General features: G+C 34.6%; 1 protein-coding gene and 1 pseudogene across 1 annotated transcript in view; both read left to right on the forward strand.

Moving 5' to 3' along the window:
• HNF4G (hepatocyte nuclear factor 4 gamma) overlaps nucleotides 1-22,321 on the forward strand; it is a 121,785-nt gene that overhangs the window by 14,518 nt on the left and 84,946 nt on the right. The gene's annotated exons all lie outside the window — the stretch shown is intronic.
• On the forward strand, nucleotides 13,705-14,346 carry LOC150004536 (SUMO-conjugating enzyme UBC9 pseudogene; annotated as a pseudogene).

Raw genomic sequence — 22,321 nt, forward strand, 5'->3', positions numbered from 1 at the left:
GATGTATTAATTGGTGAATATGTTTCCCATACAGTGGGTTCCCATTTCATTTTGTAGATGCTTTCTTTTGCTCTGCAGAAGCTTTTTAATTTGATGTAGTCTCATTGGTTTATTTTTCTTTATTTTCATTGCTTTAGGAGATATATTGACAAAAATATTAATTTGAGAGATGTCTGACATTTTACTGCCTATATTTTCTTCTAGGATTTTTATGGTTTTGTGACTTACATTTAAGTCATTTATCCATTTTGAGTTTATTCTTTTGTATGCTGTAAGTGGGTGGTCTAGTTTCATTGTTTTTCCATCTATTTGTCCAATTTTTCCAACATCATTTATTGAAGAAACTGTCTTTACCCCATTGTATGTTCTTGCCTCCTTTATCAAATATTAATTGACCATATAGGCAGTAAGTTGATTTCTGGTCTCTCTGTTCCGTTCTGTTGATCTATATGCCTCTTCTAATGCCAGTACCAGGCTGTTTATATTACAGTGGCCTTGTAATATAATTAGATATCAGGTATTGTGATAACTCCAACTTTGTTCTTTCTCAAGTTGCTGAGGTTATTTGAGTTCTTTTTGGTTTATATATATTTCTGAAACATGTGTTCTATATCTGTGAAATATGTCATTGGTATTTTAATAGGGGATGTACTGAATTTATAGATTGCTTTGGGTGGTATGGATATTTTAATGATATTAATTCTTCCAGTCCATGAACACAGTATATGCTTTCACTTATTTGTATCTTCCTCATTTTCTTTCTTCAATGTAATATAGTTTTCTGAGTAAAGATTTTTTATCTCTTTGGTTAAATTTATTCCTAGGTACCTTATTTTTTTTGTTGTTATTGTTGCTATAGTCAGTAGGATTGTTTTCTTGGTTTCTCTTTCTGATAGTTTATTGTCGGTGTATAAAAATATCACCAATTTCCAGATATTAATTTTGTATCCTGCTATTTTGCCAAATATATTTACTAGTTCTAGGATCTTTTTGGTGGAGTCTTTAGGCTTTTCTATGTACAGTATCATGTCATCTGCAAAGAAAGACAGTTTTAATTCTTCATTTACAATTTGAATTATTTTTATTTCTTCTTCTTGTCTTATTGCTGTGGTTTAGACTTCCAGTAATATGTTGAATAAGAGAGGTGAAAGTGGAAAACCCTGTCCTGTTCCCAATCTAAGGGAAACATTTATAGTGTTTGCACATTTAATATGATATTGGCTGTGGGTTTGTCATTTATGGCTTTTATTGTATTGAAGTATGTTCCCTGAATGCCCACTTTGCTGAGAGTTTTTATCATAAATGGGTGCTGGATTTTATCACATGCTTTTTTTGAATCTATTGATATGATCATGTGTTTTTTATCCTTTATTTGGTTTATGTGGTGTTTCATGTTCTTGCTATGCAAATAATGTACCAACCTTGCATTGCCAAGAAAAAATCCCACTTGATCATGGTGTATGATCTTTTTAATGTGTTGCTGGACATGGTTTGCTATTACTATTTTGAGGATTTTAGCATATATATTCATCAGGGATATTAGCCTATACTTTTCTTTCTTAGTTATATCTTTATCTGGTTTTGGAATTAGGACAATGCTGACCTCATAAAATGAGCTTGGGGGTCTTCACTCCTCTTGAAGTGTTTTGGAATAGTTTGAGAAGGAGAGGTGTTAGTTTTCGGAATGTTTGGTAAAATTCACCTGAGAAACCATCCGGTCCAGGTCTTTAGTTTGTTGGGAATTGTTGATTAATGATTCAATTTCACTATTTGTAACCTATCTATTCATATTTTATGATTCTTTCTGATTTAGTTTTGGAAAATTGTATGTTTCTAGGAATTTATCCATTTCATCCCAGTTGTCCAAAGTGTTGGAATATAGTTGTTCTTAATATTTTCTTGCAATCCTTTGTACTACTCTGGTGGAGAGAGACAAACTAACACACAAGGATTTAAGGTGTGAAGGACAGTTTTTGCATTTGAAGTTATACATTAAACAAATTGTTTCAGAGATTCTCAGGAGAATCCTAACCACTAGATTAGAATAAAAGCTGCCCTAATTGCTCTTGCAAACATTTTAATTTTACTAACAATATGATTGATTGCACATTTCAAGATTTTGCATCGGTGTACTCACTCTATTGAGTCTTTTAAAATTGTCAAAGATTGTGTACATTGTGTTTTAAGTCATCTTGGAATAAATATATTAGCAACACTAGTTCATTGATTTAGAGAAAGTTATCAGTGTTGGAATAAGCATTTAAGACACAGGGAATTAGACATAGACTGATTTACTCAGTGACCCTTGACAAGTTTTTTTTTTAACTTTAAAAACATTATTTATTTATTTGTTTGTTTATTTTATTTTGAGAGAGAGGGGAAAGGAGAAAGAGAGGGAGAGAAACATCACTCTGTGGTTACCTCTCACTCACGCTCCCAACTGGGGACCTGACGTGCAACCTAGTAATGTGCCCTGACTGAGAATCAAAGACAAGTTGTTTAACTTTTTTTTTTTTTTTTTTACTTTGCCCATCTCTGATCTAGGATACTATACCTATTTTCATAAGGTTATTGAAAATTGTAAATTGGACAACATATATGACACACCAGCACCATTTTCTGGTACTTGGCAGTTGCTTAATAAGTGAGAGTATCCTTTTCTTTCTTCTCCATGATTTTCAATTTCCTCTTATGATATTGGAAATAGATATTTTTAAAAACGCTTGTAATATTTTGCTTAAACCAAAACCATGAGTTGTCCTTTATTTCTGTCTTCTCCTTACACAACCAATTTAATATCTCAGTGAACTAGAGACCTGCCACTATTACCTTCAAATGAACCTCATGTTTCCCACTTACTTTTCCCTCTACTGCTCAGTGTCATCACCCACCCCATGATCACTGCATACCTGCATATCCGCCCGGTCTATTAACTGCTCGCTCAGTTTCCATTTATCATTCCCTTCATGGGTAATCTTAAAATGTAAGTAATAACATGTCATCCCCCTGCTTGAACCCATCCAATTGGTTTCCCATAGTACCAGGAATAAAGTCCAGACTTTATTGCAGCCTTTGAGGCATTTGGTGTTCAGGCCTCACCCTTTCTCTCTGACTCTGACCTCTTACAACTAATTCTCCTTTACTCCCTAGGTCCTAGACACATCCAGGTTTTTGCAGTTTTCCCAAAAAGTCAAATTTTTTCATCTGAAGGCCTCTATTCTTTGCTTTGGATACTTCTTTCAGATACCCTCACATCCCACACATAAACATCACATGATATCTTCATTCTTTAGTTCTAGTTTCAATGTCAGGACCACAGAGAGAGTTGCAGGGAGTTTCCTCTGATTTTTAAATGTGTCTTCTTCCATGTGTATTGTTGATTGGAGAGAATCACATCCAACCAGCTGCTGGGACGTCTCAGCAACAGAAGCTTGGGTGGACATGGAAAAAAGAGAAAAAACAACAAGAACAACAACAACAACAAAACGGAGGCCAGGGGAGCAAGAGAAGAAAGGAAGTTAGGATACTAAATATTCAATAAAGTGGAAAAATGACCGACACATTTCTTATTCTACATGAAACTTGAAAACTGATATTTCATGGCATATTTTTTGTTTGGACTAAGAATTATCTAAATTATCTTAATCACTAATTACTAATTTAGGAATCTACAGCAGCACTCTACAACAGAAATACATGTAACCCCACATGCACTTTTTAAACTTTTAACATAGCCCCTTTGCAAGTAAACAGAGACAAAGGAAAGTAATTTTAATAATTATTTATTTAATCCAATATACCCTGAATATAACCATCTCAATGTATTATCAATATAAAAATTATTGATGAGCTAGTTTACATTGTTTTTCGAAGTAAGCCTTAGGAATCTGGTTCATTTTTTTTACACTTGTAGCATGTCTCAATTTCCATTCATCACAGTTCAAGTGCTCAGCAGCCACATGAGGCCAGTGGCTACTTTATTCATCACTGCAGATCTAAAGCAACTCAAATGAGAGTCTGTACCGCTCTTACTTGGTCTGGGATGATTTTTAATTGAATTTTGTGACCATCTATCTTTGAATTCCTTTTTTAGATTAAATACATCAACATTCTCTTTTTGAAGAGTTTTTAATAAGTTTTTGCGAAAAAATATCTCACATTTCTGAGAATGAGAGACATCCATTCTTTCTTTTTATTTTTTAAAGATTTTATTTATTTATTTTTAGAAAGAGGGAAGGGAGTGAGAAAGAGGGAAAGAAACATCTTTGTGCTAGAGAAACAGTTGAGGATGTGGCTCACAACCCAGGCATGTGCCCTGACCAGGAATTGAACCAGCGACCTTCTGGTTCATAAGCCATTGCTCAATTCACTGAGCCACAGCAGCCAGGATATCTTTCTTAAGTTTGAGGATTTATATGGTTGACAGTGGTTAGTTTCCATCAGCAAGTGGATGGTGTTGCTAGACTTTCTGCTACTTACAAGATTTAGTCGTGAGGCAGTTTAGACGGAAATGGCATTTTACAAGTGACTCTCAGAGTTTAGTGGGCATTGGAGTCACCCCTAGAGCTTCTAATAATGCAGTGACTGTTTCGCACCCTGGAGATTTTGATTTAGTAGGTCAGAGTAGGACTCTTGCCAGGTGTAGTGCCATATCTAGTGGAGGCTGTCTCTGGAACAGGCTGCCTTTCCAACCTCAGACATAGTGCTTGTCTGGATTGTCCTGAGCAACATCTTTCATTCCCTGATATGGCTGGTGATGCAGACCCTGGAAACCACTGTTTCTGTCTGTTTGTTTGTTTCTGGTAGGGGGTGGAGCTGGATGGAGGAGGTTACCTATCCATTCATCATGGTGCTTTATTTCATTTGGAGGAAGGAGGAGCAAAGGAACCACAGAGGGGAGGAAAGGGAGAACTGCATAATACATTTCAGAACAAGAAATCATCAAAGAAATGCCACTAAGATCAGGAGAAATGCAAATACAATGATTTATATTATTGCTCTTTTGCTTTGGTGGGTAGAGAATGGAGTTAAGTCCGGATGAGAGACTTTCACTGAAGCTCTATTGAGTAATCAAGCAAAAGTCTAATATTTCCCCACTGTGATGTATCTGTTTTTGTAGCCATTATAATATCCATTGAGTTCCAAATCTTAAAATCAGCTTTGAGGCTCACATGGAAATAAGTATGCTAGTTAGATGACAGGATGATGCTCATACAGCTAACGTGTCATGTTGTTTTTCTACAAAGCTGCAATCGTGTGAATCAGGCCTATGTAAATACTGGGTAAAATTAATGGTAAATTTCGGATTGATGCAAAAATCATGATTAAACTAACTATGGCTTTGATAAAGCAATGAGTTTGATTTTTAAAAAAAGACTAAATTCAGAGAAAATCAAATGGAATTCATCTTCCTCTTTATTTTCTATGCGAGTTTCAATTTTCCTGTTGCATAGTCTAATATTTACTGATAATTTATTATTGGCAGGGATTGCATTACCTGCATTAACTCATTTAGTCCTTCTAACAACCCAATGCCTCTGTTACTATTGTTCTTATTTACAGATACATGTTACATAGCCTGTCAGCAGCAGGAAGGCTATTCTGGAACTCTTAACTGCTGCATTTTATTCTCTTCTATAAGATTCAGCTGCCTTAATTTGTTCTTTTAAGGCAGGATCTGCTCTTCCACAATCTCCTCGTGGTCTACAAATATATATCCAATTACACATCCACTTGAACTTTCTGCCTAGAATTTCCCCATTTTGCATAATTCAGAACTCTTGCCTCCCTCCATATCTCCCCTAAGCTACTCACTTTATCTAAAAGTATATCCTTTTCTTTTCCTTTAGATCTGGCCTTTAGTAACATTTTACATTAATTAGTCCTGAAAATTCTCAATATATTTAGAACTGTTGTTAATTATCAGAGCAGAATTATAATAGCATTCGAGGAATTTTTAAAAAATAAAAATTAAGTTACCTAACTATTCAGCACACACACACACACACATGCACACACACACATGCACACACACACACACACACACACACTTCCCTTTTTGCACTGTTTTTGCCCTGTCTCATAAATGTGTGTTTGTGAGCATGCCTTTGTTATTTGTATTCATCATGGATAATTTTTATTATTTTCAATGATTAATTAATTATAATGTTTTTCTTTTCATTGAGTTGTAGCTAATATTAACCATATAATCAAATTTTTACATATGTAAAATATAACAATTGCCACCTAAAATAGAGTATTTCCAGTTCCCTAAAAAATACCATTGGGTTCCTACTCAGACATAAATCAAATTTGCTTATTTTACTATTTTGCTATGTATATTAGTAGTTTGTTCCTCTTCAGTGGTCTGAAGTATGACATGGGATGAATAGATAGTGATTTGTTTACCAAGTCTACTGTTGATGGACCTTTGAGTTGCTCCCTCTTTGGGACTATTACAAATAAAGCTGCCTTAAAATATTTTAGCCTCTTTTGGACCTGAGAACTTATTTGTCATGGGTATACTCCCAAGAGTGGACTTACTAGGTCACAGAGGATACATATGCTTAGGGAGTATTTTCTTTTTTAAGGTTTAAAATTTATTTAAAATACTAGTAGAAATATTTCTATATTGTAAATTGGTAAGAATATTGTACTCATCATACAAAAGGGGAGAAAATGAATAATTAGAAAAGCAGTAATCTGGTTGAATCTACAAACTCTCTTTTCATTTATGGCAGAACTTAAGAAGTCCTTCCTATCTTTGATAATTCCCTTTCTTTCTTTGTGAATTTATTGTAAATTATACTATATAACTATTAGTTCACATAAATATATTCCTAAACAGTTAGACTTTTTTAGTAGTATCATTTATATATTCCTAAACAGTTAGACTTTTTTTAGTAGTATCATTTATATATTCCTAAACAGTTAGACTTTTATTATTAGTGTCATTTTAATTGAGATACAGTTGACATTCAACTATTATTACTATATTGACTATAAACATCTTTGCTTTTAATCTTCATGAATTTTGTTCATGCCTTTGTGTCTGCCCAGAATCATGTCCTCACTAAGTCTCTTTATATTCCCATTGCCCCTTGTGATGACTTCATACTTCCTAGTACTGAATATACACTGTCAACTGACAGGTAGGTATTTGTTTATGTTAATGAACTCAATGAAACTATACCTACCTTGGCACTATGTTTAATTGAGAATTCATGTACCTACCTCCCCCAACAACACACAAATCTTGAGAGCTTTACAGTGAATGAGTGAGCATTATTTTGAAAACATACTTTGTATTTAAGTAAGGTCATGAGGACATGTTTTAAAGAATTTAATCTATTACTATAAGTTATATCTTCTGCTCATTTTATGGCCAAATGTTCTCTAAATGATTCAGATGACTCTTTAATATCTTCTCTTATACCTCTGAACCAGGAAGTGAGGACAAAAAAATTCCTTCCACACAGGCATTCATGTATAGTCATTAAGCAGCTTTTATTTGCTAGGGTGTGTCAGCAATAAACATTTTCTCTCCAGGATACCCAAATTATGGTTTGAGGCTTAATAATATCGTTGGGATGCAGACCAGACAATGTCTCCATGGTTGCAATTCTTATTTATTGGAAGATAAGCGTGTAAAGTCAAAAGAGTAGGTGGGAAGTGATAATGATTGGCTAAGTCTGTGGAGCTTCCTGGCACTGATTAAACCATGTTAATGTTTATGTCAATACTCCAGAGTATTCTAGTCACTTGTTAAAACTCCCTCATGTAAAGGCATTTTCAGATCTGGGGTTATGATAGGATGGGAAAGAAATGCAATTTTTTATTTTTAAAGCAAGACAAAAATAAAATTTAAGCATTTTAGATCTCTGTGTTCTTTTCCATGTTGTTATTTAAGTAATTTTACTTTTGAAAAATAAAAGTTTTAGAGTTAATATTTAAAGTTATTTACTGTTACATAAGAAGTGAGACAATAATAATGTGAGTATTTTAGGACACCTTTTCAACAATTTACAATATATTTTGTACTGGCTATTTGTAGGTATTTTTTTTACTTATGCTCCCCTTCTTGTTCTTAGTATCAGAATGAACCTTGCCTTCTGAAGACCAGTGAGTGAGTGGGCTGTGGTGTTGAGCACCTTGGGAGCAGGATATTAAAAATCAAAAATATTTTAGCCTGTAGTATAGTATGTGACACATAGTGAGTGCCTATAAGTATTTGTTTAATTAATGAATAGGTAAATCTTTTTAAAGTTTGATTTAAATAATAGCAGGGTTATTTTGAGAAAAATGTAGAAAATAAATAAAATTTATGTAATATTTATATAAATGTATAGTATAACATATAAACTAGCTTATACTTTACTAATTTTAATGAACTCTGAAGATTTGTGTAGCACTTCAAGCCAGTAGTTCTTTTCTTCTATGTACTCTAGATGAGCTCTTGAACACGTATGAGTGATATACAGCAATACCAACAGCAGAAATCAGCAAACAACCCCAATGTCATCATCAACACAACAAATAAAACAGTGCTTCATAGTCACACAATGGAATGCTATATTGTATTAAGAGGTAAAGAAGTAGAGGTATCCACTCAATACACTTGAAATCTTAGAAACATAAAATTACATGAAGAAAGCATATCAGAGGAGGGTGTATTGAATATAATTCCTTTTGTATAACTTCAATAACTAGAAAGTCTAAACATATTTTTACAAAATACATGAATTCAAATATTTTTTCATTAGAACTATAATAGTCATTTATTTTAAATCTACCACAGGTGGTGACAGCTGTGCAGTAGCAACTTTTTTTTTTCAATTTCAGTTTATATTTAATATTATTCTGTGTTAGTTTCAAGTGTACGGCATAGTAGTTAGACAGTTATATACTTCACAAAGTAGTCATGAATATTGATTTTATTAATTACATTCTGTAAAGGGTGGGGTGGGAATAATGATCAAAATCTCATGTTAATGCTTAATTATTTTGGTATGTACCTCACCAGTGTCTCTGTGATTGGAGAGAGGCACTATGGGCTCTCACAGACTGTCAGTGTTTTCTTTCTTCACTTGGGTAATGTTACTCAGTGTTTCACTTACTAATATTTAACCTGCACCTGCTTCCTTTTCTGGCATATTTCACTATTAAAAGTCAAAAAAACTGTTCTTCAGAGATAGTATTGATAGTATGTTAAGTAATATTCTTGTGTTTGTGGAACTTTCTGCTTAAGGTAGACATTAATTAATTCAATAATTGCAATTACTTATAAAATGAGAAGTAGATGGTACCACAGTACTCCATCAAATGATACTATATGATTGATGATTATGTACAGATATTTACACTGATTATATATATATATAATATGTATATAATATATATATTAATGTTTTCTAAAATATTAATTCACTTTTGGATTATAGTTACCAATCTAATCTTAAAACTATCATGTGCTCCTATCATGCATGACTCCTTTGTGGTTTTTGTTATGACTTATCACCTTAGTTTAACACTATCAGACTGGTGAAACCTGTTAAATGATGTGAGTTCACTGACAGTGAGCTTGGATAGTGCAGTAAAATCCAATTACTATTAAAGCTTCTAAATAATCACCTTCCATTTCTCTACTTATCCCATCATGGACTTGTAACAAACAATTCCTGAACTGACTTGGGTCCACAAACCACATGTTGATATGTACACATGGAAACATATACTGGAATATTGATAGCAGCACTGGGCATAAAAGCAAAAATTGGAAACATTTCAAAATGTCTATCAATAGAATAATGAATAAATGCATTATGGTGTGTTCACATGATGATTTACTACAAAGCAGAGAAAGTAAATAAATCACTCTGCTATCCATCAACACAGATAAATCTCATAAACACAATGTTCAATAAAAAAAATCAAGTCAAAGAAGAATCCATTATAGTTAATATTTTCATTTATATAAAGACCCAAACGGAAACAACTAAATAGTACTTTCTTATTATCAATTAATGGATATGTGGTAAAACTTAAAGAAATGTAAGAAATAATTATCATAGGATAGTGATTTTTTTTTATCCTCATGCAAGGACATGCTTATTGATTTTAGAGAGAGGAGAAGGAAGGGAGAGAGAGAGGGCAAGAAACATTGATTGGGACCAAATCACAACCTAGGCATGTGCCCTGACTGGAAATCACCTGCAACCCTTTTGGCCCACTGGCCAATGCTCCAACCAACTGAGTCACACCAGCCAGGGTGCATAAGCTGGTAATTTACTTCTGGAGTGGGCATGCAATCAAGGAAAGGTACCCGGACCCTTCATTTCATTACTATTATTAAATTGAACAGATATTAATTTTATTACATATGCATATATTAAAATATCTATATTTTATATAGATAAATATGAGCTTTGTAATAAAAATGCTAAAATTATGAATGTGCATTACTTAAAAAAATATGACTTTTCTGAAAGACCTATTAAAAAATGTGAGTAGAAAGACATTCCTGAGTAAGAAGGCTCAGAATTATAAAGCTTTGGTTCAATTTCAATCAGAAAAATGATAAATAAAATAAAGTTCAAAAATTAACACCCATAAATATTCTAAGGCCTATGGGGGCCAGGAGGTCATTATTTTATACTGAATTTCAAGGTAGAGATTTGATCATGACAATCTAAAAACCTTGTTCTTAAGGTGTTTTGGGATAAAAAATGTAATAAATGACCAAATTCATTAGCTGGCCAGACCCATTTCTGTCACTGTGACAGAAAAGCATGACAGAGAGCAGGGATGGCAAATCTCAAGTTCTGCTGCTTAGGAACCTCATGATTTTAATCAAATTACTTAATTGCTTTATTCAGTTTTCTAGTAACTAGAATGAAAACAACAATAGTATTAAAAAGTGCTTAGAATTATTGCAGAATCTAGCAGAAGCTATATGAGAAGACATATTAAAAGTCTAATGTTATATATTAGTAGATAAAAAGATTTATCTTAGTCTCAGTCTAATGAAGAATTCTATGAAATTAGGTATTTTGTAAGAATACTTTTTGAAATGAGAGTATCTAGTATAAGTAACATAGTATGATATTTTTTCACCTGTGGTGTGAATGTCTGTTAATATTTCTCTGTAGTTGTGATATATTAAATGTATTGTAAGCTATTTTATATTTACCACTTGACAAAATAAATTTTTAAAAAGCATTCTCCTTTCCATTCCACCGCCCCAAAGTTAGAAACTTGTAAATACAAATGAATAAGGCTTACTTTCACACTGAACATAATTGAATTCCTACAACTATAATAATTATAACACTATCATACTGACTTAAGAAAATAAGAATACAGCAATGGGACAATATAAAAGCTCTGAATAAGATGTGAATGTTTATAAATTTATAATACTTGATTTTATGACATAGATTGAATATATGGTTATAATATGTAAGTTAGTACAGTATAATACATCCATGGTTAACTGTTCAAAGAGTACTGCTGGCTGGATGCCACTGGGAATGAAAAATTATGAGTGAAATGGAAACATAATAAAAATACAAAAAAGGAAAAATATTTGATCTCAAGATAAGGCAAACATCATAAATATAAAACAGTGTAAGAAACTGTAAGAGGAGTAATGATAGATTTGTAGAAAATAAATATTATAGTAAAACCTGTATAGAAACATAACATAAAAATCAAACAATACCTATGGACATTATTTTCCATATATACTACAGACTTATGTTTAAATCCCTAACATACAAAGAACTCCATAAATTTAAAATAATTCTCGAACTTCAACTAAAATAACAAATGTAAATTAACTTTATAAACCCTCAGCTTTTCTGGTATATTAGGATGAAAAGTATGCTGCTATAACTAAATGGCTCAAAAGGATTGATTAGATTAAATAGAAGCCTCTGGTGTAGGTTGAATGCTATTTGTGTTTCACATGGTCATTTGGGTACTCAGGTCATTTCTCTCTTGCTGCTTTGCCATTTCCTCAGTCAGCATTGGAAATGTTTTCTTGTAAAGGGCCAGATAGCAAATATTGTAGGATTTAGGTGGGCCATATGGTATCCATTCATTAACGTAGCTCTGCAGTTGTGGGGTGGAAGTGATCATAGACAACACATGAACAAATGGGTATGGATACATTCCAATAAAACTTTATTTACAAACACAGGCAGCTCCATAGTTTCTATCACCCTCGCCTTAGGGTATTGTTTTGCTTTACCTCCTGAATGCTAAATCCCAGGCATATTTGCATTCCAGCTAGCAGGAAGGAGAGGAGAGGATTGTATGCACTATACCTTAAGGCCTAGACACATAAGAAGCATGCCTCACTTTTGATCACATTCCATTGGTGAAAACTTAGCCATGTGACTACATGCAGCTTCAGGATGGCTGGAAAATGTGATCTCTAATTTCAAAGTGCTGATGCTTTCTTTAGCTGAGCAGAAACTTTAGTTTGACGTAGTCCCATTTGTTTATGCTTTCTTTTATTTCCCTTACCCTAAGAGATAATGTCAGTGAAAATATTTCTACATGAGATATTTGAAATTTTACTGCCTATGTTTTCCTCTAGGACTTTCATGGTGTCACGGCTTACATTTAAGTCTTTATCCATCTTGAGTTTATTCTGGTGAATGGTGTAAATTGGTGATCTAGTTTCATTTTTTCAGACACCTCTGTCCATTTCCCCCAACACCATTTGTTGGAGGCTATTTTTACTCCATTTGATGCTCCTGCCCCCTTTGTCAAAGTGCCCAATTACAAATCTTTTGTGGGACTACTAGTTGTCTCTGCTAAACTGGAAATCAAATAAACTCAAAATTATTTTATAAGTTTTAGAATAATATAAATAGTATCAAAGAACAAATATAATACTCAGTATTGGCATTATACCATTACTTGTTGTTGTAGCAGTAATATTCACAATAATAATCATTGCAATCTGAATATATGTCCAACATCCTAACAACACTCAAAAGAGGGGTATATTTATTGTCACTATTTTCCAAATGAGTATCTGAGTTTTGAAACATTTAAAGACTAAAGTCTGCAATTAGTGAGTATTTGAACCACGATTCCACTCCAGGAACTCCTGTTCCAAAGTCTGTGTTCTTTACTGGAGATAATGCAAAATAACCACTTTTAGGGAGAGTGAATGAATGTTGTGGGTCAACATCTATAAAGAAAATTATACCATCTGACTTAATGATTCCACTTCTAGGATTATTTTTCTCTTTTAACATAATTAATGATGTAGTCAATCATTACAGTTTGTCTTTGAGCCATTAAAAGAATGTTTTCAAATAATGATATGGGATAATGTACAAGACATAATATAGTGTTAAAATGAAATAAAAAGTTTGAAAAAACTCCAAGTAGAGAATAATCTACATATGGCAGACATTTATATACATGAATATATAATATGTATATGTAAATACATACATATGTGTATACCAGAGAAGGCAAAATATGTTTATTGTTCTTCGTAGCGAAAAAGACATGCAAATTATGATTATTACCACTTGCTTTATTAACTCAAAAGAATATCACAATATGAAAGTCATAACACAAATGTAAACTTACTTTTGCCTATCCCTGTATTTAATGTAAGAAAATATTAAAAGGCATAATTTAGATGAAGAAATTACAAATTTTGGGAAGTCCCAAGACAAAGGAAGCGCCGCGCCGCCTCCGTCGCCGCTGCCTCGTGCACCTCGCTCGCGGGCCGCGGACGCCCTAGGACTTTAAATATGTCGGGGATTGCCCTCAGCAGACTTGCCCAGGAGAGGAAAGCTTGGAGAAAAGACCACCCATTTGGTTTTGTGGCTGTCCCAACAAAAAATCCTGACGGCACGATGAACCTCATGAACTGGGAGTGCGCCATTCCAGGAAAGAAAGGGACCCCTTGGGAAGGAGGCTTGTTTAAACTATGGATGCTCTTCAAAGACGACTGTCCATCCTCACGTCCAAAATGCAAATTTGAACCACCGTTATTTCACCCGAACATGTACCCTTCGGGTACTGTGTGCCTGTCCATCCTCGAGGAAGACAAGGACTGGAGGCCGGCCATCACGATTAAGCAGATCTTATTAGGAATACAGGAACTTCTAAATGAACCAAATATTCAAGATCCAGCTCAAGCAGAGGCCTACACAATTTACTGCCAAAACAGAGTGGAATATGAGAAAAGGGTTCGAGCACAAGCCAAGAAGTTGGCACCCTCATAAGCAGCGACCTGCGGCAACATCAAAAGGAAGGGATTGGGTTGGCAAGAACTTGTTTACAACATTTGCAGATCTAGCATTGCTCTATACAATTACTCGTCACTTAGGGGAGGCCGGCGGGCGCCATTTTCCGTTTCCGCCCCTGGTACACAGATCTCCACTTGCCGAATTGCCCAGTTTTTCATACAGGGTCTCTTCCTTCAGTCTTTTGTATTTTTTATTGTTATGTAAAACTTGCTTTTATTTTAATATTGATGTCAGTATTTCAACTGCTGTAAAATTATAAACTTTTATACTTCTACGAGTCCCTGAGAAGCTAGTTCCCTTTGCTCGTGGGTGCAGGCATGCTTCCCACTGTCAGAGCTACACGTAGCCTCCAGCTGGGTGTATGAAAAAGAAATCGGCCTGTCCCCTGCCCTCGCGCCTCTGTCCTCTCTGCAGAACCCGGGTAGTGTTGCTATGAGCCTCAGATCCAAAGTCAGCGAGCCTCTTGTTTCCGCATCACTTCCTTTGTGTTTATATGGCGTTTTTTCTGTGTTGCTGTTTAGAGTAAATAAACTGTTTAAAAAATTTAAAAAAAAAAGAAATTACAAATTTTTTCTTTATAATTTTATATATTTTATGGAATTTGTTATAATAGACACACATTTTGTTTACATTGAAATATCAAGGTTAAATGACAATAACTTTCTATCAATCATATAATTTTTAGTACTAGTAATGGTTAATAATGGCTAATCAAACAAGAATGAACACATTTAGAAAAACTGATTAGCTCAAGTAAATTAAATTTAGATGAAATGCATTCTATATGTAGGCATGTTTCTCACTTAAATGAGTGTATTTTCCTAGCATATATATGTTTTTTCATGTGGCTGCTTTTATATTTCTGTGTTTCTAGCTTTTGTTCCTGTATGCCTATTGGTAGGCCCCTTTATTTTCTTTTTAGTTTTAATTTCTACCAGGAAAGAGCATATCTCTGCAGTCTTATTGTTTTAGTTTCTAAGTCAGCACTGAAAAAATTTCAGCTTATTTAACTGAGCTTCCAATTTTAGTTGAAGATAATGTAGATCAGTGGCACAAAAAGCATGCACAGTAGCTCACCAAATATTATTTCAAAAGATGTGACTTTTAACTTTTATTCCTTTTCCTCTCTGATGATGAATTTAGTTATTATTATCAAACTAATTTAAGTATTGAGAAACATAATTTAATGTCCAAACCAGGAAATTTTTAAGACCTAAATGGATGCTAGTATTTGGGCAACAGTCAAAGACTGTCACTCTCTTGTTAAAACTTGGACTCCTGGGCACCATATCAAGAGTTAATTATAACCAGTTAAATTTACTCTTAATGTTCAAATTGGTTACTTTTTATTCAATAATTAGGAAATAATCACAAATCCCTTTTAACATAACATTGATGTTATAACAATAAAAATTTAGTGATTCCCTCTATCAGAATGGTAGAGCCACTAAGTTTCATTTTTAAATATATTTTATACCATTTTGGAAAGGGTGATAACTGTAGGAACTGACTTTTCCTGTTTCTATTTGAAACATTGATGAATTTGTTTATGTCTTAGATCCAACCTGAAATTCAACAATTTATTGACAAATATATCTAACATTTTTATTTTCTGGCTCAGAATTATTCATTTCTTAGAATTCTGTATGTTCTCTTTGTTTTACTAGCACTGTAGTAGAGAAATGCCCTGGCTGGTTTGGCTCAGTGGCTTGAGCATCGGCCTGCGAGCTAAGTGTCGCTGGTTCGATCTTCCAGTCAGGGCACATCAGAGAAGGAAAACTCTGATTCCAAAAAACCTCCGCTGCCTTGCGGCATACCTCTTCAGGGGAAAGGCTAAGGGAGTAAACCCCGACAGAAAATCCGGAGCCGGAGTCCCTAAGGCGGTTTGACGTTGTAGTCAACACCGGCAACTCCTGCGGCGCACCTGAAGCCAAGCTGTATTGACTCCGTCTTTCCCTTGAACCCTTCAGCTGCGAAGAGAGGGGGTGTCTGCTGCATGGGCAACAGCAGACCCTCCATATCACCCTGCCCAGGCTCTGTAGCTTCAGCTTCACTGGAGAGGACACTCCAGCGTCATCGCACGATGTCGATTCAACACGGGAGGAGACAGATACCGTGTCACTCCCGAGTCGGACTGCACAGTCATTCTCGGCGGTGCAGATAGACTCTTAAGAAGCTACACCATCGTCTCTTGAGACGGACGGCTGTCGACGACGACGAGTAGAGAAATAACATTTTAGTTCTTTAAGAGGGATGTCATACTTTAGCAAAAGCTTCTTCAAGATGGAGTTTCTGGGTTCAGCTCAGTTCATCCTCTAGTTTGATGACTTGTTTCTACAACTTTATCTCTTATCTAGTTTTATTACATGAGCCTCAGCACATAACTTAGAAATCAAGCTCCTTTCTTATTCCCAGGCTTATGCCAACCCTCAAAAGTTAATTATGTGGATGCAGAATATCTACAGTAGGTTATTACTAAAGATGCATGTCATTGGCTATATGAGTTTGAACACTTCAAGTTTATTTTCTCTAAACTTATGCTCTGAAAGCCTTAGTTTATTTCAAAAACATTAAAGGAAATTGGAACATGCTTATAGTTTCTTTATGCACACATTTCATTTTTGAGTAGTAGCCAATGCTTATATACTTAGGTTGAATTCTTTCTAACCATTAATTCATGACCAGTGAATATTTCATGACCTATTATTAGGAAAACATTTTAGAATTATAGGGATTGTTACAGGAAGGTGGGGAAGAGCCAGTATAGCCTGTGTCTGCCAATAAATATTAATACTGCTTTCACACGAGCTGCATAGAATGTTACTTGACGACTGACAGTTGAAATAAAATATTATTAGAGGTGAGGAAGTCCCAGTGTGACCATGCAGCTTCTTTTCCTAATTTTACAGAAAACTGATGGCCAGCTATCATTGTTCCTGGCTTTATGTTTCTATAGCATTTTTTGTACCTGTTTACTGGATTTTATATTACCTGGAAGGATATGCCTATAAGTTTGCTTTCTACTTGATTGAGGAATTCTTGAAGGCACATTCAATTATCATTCACTATAATATTTTATCACATTCCTTAGTCTATATTAGCCTTCTTTAATAGATATGTTTAGAATACATTAAGGAGGAAATGATGATTATATAAGGTAAATTTTAAGAGATTAAATGATTGCTCACCATCACCCAGCAGAGTAGCAATAATGCCAGGCTATGTCAACCTGAGCTCTCTATTCCCTTTATCAGGCTGTTCTAAAATCTACAGCCAGACACCTTATTCTAGGACAGTCAGTTGTGGCTGTACTCCTTGCTGGAAGCAGAATAGCTCAGAGGCTAATAAGATTGATTTGGGCCTCATAGAACTAGGCCCTTGATCTATCTGCCCCAATACTGGGCAAGTTATTTCATATTTCTTATCTCAGCATTTTATGTTTTATTTTGCAAAATGAGGAAAATAATGTCTTCTATATCACATAAGATTGTACTGAGGATTAGGAAGTATACAATATTTAGTACATTTTCTAGTACAGCCTAAGAAGTCCACCTGAGTACCCTCTCGTTATCCAATCACATCAGCCTACCTGCTGCTTCGGCGTTGTGCTTTCCAAAGAAGCCCTTTTCTTCCCAGTCATTTGTTTAGCTCTCTTCCTAAATGCTGAATTCTTAGATCTTTTCTAAAACTTATCAAAAATGGCCCTAGTCCCAGCAGGGTGCTCAACTGGTTAGAGCAGCAGTCCCCAACCTTTCTGACACCAGGGACCAGTTTCATGGAAGACAGGAGGGTGAAGTGGGAGGGTGGGGGAATGGTTTCAGGATGATTCAAGTGTATTACATACATTACATTCAAGCTCGCCTCCTGCTGTGCAGTCAGCCAGGAGGGTATGGGTCCCCTGCCTGGTGGTTGGGGATCCCTGGGTTAGAGTATCTACCTGATGTGCCAAAGCTGTGGGTTCAATCCCCAATCAGGACACCTACAAGAATCAACCAATGAATGCATAAATGAGTGGAACAACAAATCAACGACCCCCTCTTTCTCTCACACACAAAAAAAGCTCTAATTATGCTATTGTCTTATTTTTCATTTCTGTTCCTTGTACTTAGCAGTCTCTGACATTTCAATACATATTTTTACAGCCTTTTTCTTGCTCACAAGAATAAGGTCCATAAAGGCAGGAGATTTATTCTCTTTACTAATTGCTTTATCCTCAGTGCTTAGAAGAGTATCTGGTCTATGGCTTCATTAAACACCTATTTTTTTTTTTGACTGAATGAAAGAAATTATATAAGAAAATTGTGCTATTAAGAATCATATTAGTTAGAAAACTCCTAACATACATATATTACTATAAATGTTAGCATTTTGGAGGGAATATATAACAATACCAATCAGCTATGAAAAACGAAATGTAGGTCTTGAGTCCCCTGCCCCTTCCATTGCTCCCACACCCATTGCCTTTGTGCAAATAACATGTTCCTTAAATGCATTTTTCTACTCTATCAAAACAAAACAAATAACTCATCTTCCAAATTAGGTAGATCAACCCTCAAAACAATAATACACTAACTAAGTTTTTGGGAGATTGAATTCCTAAGAAACGATTAGCATCAAATGACCCAAAGACATGGACAACAGGGTGGGGATTGACTCTGGAAGAGGGGGTGGGCAGGGCAGGGGAGAGAAACAGGGGGAAAATGGGGGACAACTATAATAAGACAACAATTAAAAAAAAATTTAAAAAAGGAAATGATACTAGGTTAGCAGAACTCTTTGAGAACACAAAATGTAGTTTTTGAGAACATAAAATATGTGAAAATTTAAAATCTAAGTGTTATGTTTCATAAAGCTCTTCCATATGTCTGTTTAGAGGTATTTTACCTATCTATTATTATGAAATCACATTTCTTATAAATGGATAAGAAATGATTAATACTTTTAAAATATTTCATAAATGTTGCTATCTTTGGTTACATGCATTTTCAACAATGACAATCATTATAATCATTGTGTTGAGTAATGTTCAGGTAATTTATGCTTCAGAGAACAATTAAATCAATTGCTACAACCTGGTGTTTCCTAATATAAATGAATATGGAAAACTATAATTTTCTGGAGAATTCAACTTAAAGTATAGCAAAATGGAATGTACTATTAAAGAAAATGTTCTAACATTTATCTTGATACATTATTTCAGTTTTATGTTTTATCTTGTAGAAACACCCACAATGTCACTGAATTAGTGAAATGATTGCAAAAGCTCAGAGAAGTGATCATTTCCTCTATATTTTCCAGTAGGATGTTAAAAAATAACCATAATGTACTATTTAATACAATTTTTCCTAGAAGTTACTTTTTTTTGTTTGTTTGTTTTTCAGTTACAGTTGTCCCATGTTTTCCCCATTGCTCCACCCCACCCAGCCCACCCCTTCTCCCACAATCATATCCCCCCCACCCTCCGGTTATCCATGTTCATGAGTCATTTATATTAGATAGTTGACATTTTTATGAAAATAAAAACTTGCTATTACTACTGCAGAAATTATGTTCTCCTTCTTGAGGAATTTTCAAAATGGGTTCATGATAAATGTAGTATATAAATTGAAAGACCAGTTATTTTTAAAAAATGCATACACACATGCACACAAATATATATACACATATATATGTACAAATGTGTGTATGCATACATGTATAAGTATATATTGCTAGAATTGAAATGATGGCCATTTGCAATAGAGGACAAAAATAGAGAATGGTGCTAATTTTAAGGAAAACATAAGGAGCTATTATGCCTTAAAACTAGCCTGCACACTGGGAAGTGATTAGGATTCGAAATATAAAATAATAGTAGCAGCTTTTATGTATTTTAGACTCCTGAATTAATGGTTATACAGATAAACAAGGTCAGGTTAAAGACCAATCTTGGATTAAGGTTGGGAAGAAAATGTAACACCTGACTAAGGAGATAAGGAAGGAAGAAAATAATCAAGAAAAAGAAGATCACTATTTGTTTATGGGCTGACCATTATCTACTTTTTGAGGAGAAATAGTTGTCAAAATGAGGGAAACCTTGAGAACAAAGGGACAGACTGATTTTCAAAGGCTTCCTTTTCCCAAAGGAAGCAGGGATCGAATAGTCATGATTTCTACTGAAAAATAGAAAACTTGTTCTAACTTTGACAATTCAAAAAATGTAACACACACAAACACACACACACACACATTTATTATCTTATAAACTCTTTGATGGCAGGGATTATATCTTCTTCATTACTTTGTTTTCTAATGTATGGTACATGCAGTACATTTATTTAAATGAATATACATCCTCGTGGGAAGAAGCAATAACCTCAACTTACAGGTTGGCATCAGGGGCAGAGTTCAGGTAGCTTCAGCATCATAACTGGGTCAAAGGTGAGAACATAGTTTTCATTTCACGTATGCTTTTCATGTCACATATGCTTTTTAAGTCAAAAGTGAAAGCTAAAGAGCAAAGTGATAATCCTTTTTGATATATTTTATTTTTCTAATGACTTTCTGATATTTATAACTACTACTTAATGGATATATTAATGAATATAAAATATTGCACATTTTATGTTGCCATTTATTGTTTTTTATTTATTTATTTATTTTTATTTTTTTGTTTTTCAATTATAGTTGTCCCATTTTTCCCCCTTTGCTCCCCCCCACCAATCCCACCCCTTCTCCCACAATCATATCTCTCCCTGTTGTCCATGTCCATGAGTCATTTATACATGTTCCTTGACTAAACCCTTCCCTTACTTATCCCCCTTCTCTCCCGCCCCCCTCCCCCCTATTAACTGTTATTCTACTTCTTGATCTATTTAGTTCACTTGTTTATGTTGTTCTTTAGTCTCCTGTATTGGGTGATATCATATGGTATTTTTCTTTCTTTGCCTGACTTATTTCGCTAAGCATAATTCTCTCTAGTTCCATCCATGTTGTCACAAATGGCAGGAGTTTCTTCTTTCTCTCTGCTGCATAGTATTCCATTGTGTAAATGTACCACTATTTTTGATCCACTCATCTACTGGTGGGCACTTAGGCTGTTTCCAGCTCTTAGCTATTGTAAACAGTGCTGCTATGAACATAGGGGTGCATAAATTCTTTTGAATTAGGGTTTTAGTATTTTTTGGGTATAATCCTAGCAGTGGAATCACTGGTTCAAAAGGCAGTTCATTTTTAGTTTTTTGAGGTAATTCCATACTGTTTTCCATAGTGGCTGCACCAGTCTGCATTCCCACCAAAAATGCAGTAGGGCTCCCATTTCTCCACATCCTTGCCAGCACTTGTTGTTTGTTGATTTGTTGATGGTGGCCATTCTGACTGCTGTAAAGTGGTATCTCATTGTGGTTTTTATTTGCATCTCTCTGATGACTAGTGATGTTGAGCATTTTTTCATGTGTCCATGGACCTTCTGTATGTCCTCTTCGGAGAACTGTTTGTTCAGGTCCTTTGCCCATTTTTTAATTGGGTTGTTTGTTTTCTTGATGTTGAGTCATATAAGCTCTTCATATATTTTGGAGCTCAGTCTCTTGTCTGAGGTATCATTGGCAAATATGACTTCAAGTGTGGTTGGTTTCCTTTTCAACTTGCTGATGTTTTCTTTTGCTGAGCAGAAACTCTTTAGTTTGGTGTAGATCCATTTGTTTATTTTTTCCTTTATTTCTTTTGCCTTAGGAGATGCATCCAAGAATATACTGTTACGTGGTATATCTGAGGTTTTTCTGCCTATGTTTTCCTCTAGGACTTTTATGGTGTCACATCTTACATTTAAGTCTTTGATCCATCTTGAGTTTATTCTGGTGTGAGTTATAAGTTGGTGGTCTGGTTTCATTTTTTTGGCATGTCTCTGTCCAGTTCTGCCAGCACCACTTGTTGAAGAGGCTCTTTTCATTCCATTTTATGCTCCTTACCCCTTTATCAAATATTAGTTGACCTTATATTCCTGGGTTTATTTCTGGACCCTCTATTCTGTTCCATTGATCTAAATGTCTGTTCTCTTGCTA

This window comes from Furipterus horrens, unplaced genomic scaffold, assembly GCF_987537825.1.
Source record: "Furipterus horrens unplaced genomic scaffold, mFurHor1.1.pri manual_scaffold_7, whole genome shotgun sequence".
In the NCBI taxonomy this organism is placed as follows: Eukaryota; Metazoa; Chordata; class Mammalia; order Chiroptera; family Furipteridae; genus Furipterus; species Furipterus horrens.